This window comes from Pteropus alecto, unplaced genomic scaffold, assembly GCF_000325575.1.
Source record: "Pteropus alecto unplaced genomic scaffold, ASM32557v1 scaffold34, whole genome shotgun sequence".
Classification (NCBI taxonomy): Eukaryota; Metazoa; Chordata; class Mammalia; order Chiroptera; family Pteropodidae; genus Pteropus; species Pteropus alecto.
The window spans coordinates 4,152,419-4,153,011 of NW_006435763.1; positions in this window are offsets into that span (position 1 = coordinate 4,152,419).

Genomic DNA, 593 nt, shown 5'->3' on the forward strand with positions numbered 1-593 from the left:
TTTCCCCTGTGCATCCAATCTTAGAACACATAGCTATGATAAACCCAGTTATCCACGCCAGCTGACCCCAACCTCCACATACCATGAGTCATCAAAAACTGCCCATTTGTCTTCGTCAGTACTTCTCTCAGCCTCTACTAATACTTCCTTAGTTGAAGCACGTGCATCTCCTTTTTGGATGTTCTAATAGTCCCCTCACATCCATCATTCTCATGACCAAATAAGTGTTCATTCTTAAATGTTAAATGTAAATGTTTTTCTTTATATATTGTGTGGGGGGGGGTCCTCAAGACCATCCTCAGTGTCACAATTCACTAGGAGGACTCGCAGAATTCAGGGAAGCTATTATGGTTACAGAGAAAGGATACACATTAAAATCGACAAAGGAAAAAGGCACATAAGACTGAGTCCAAGATATACCAGGCTCACGCTTCCAACTGTCTTCTCCCAGTGGAGTTGCATGGACAGCACTGAATTCTTCCAGCAATTCTACAAACTGCGAGAAGTGTCGACAACCAGAAAAGCTCACCCAAGCCTTGGTGTCAAGGTTTTTTGTTTTTGTTTTTGTTTTTCAACTTATTTAAACTGAAAAA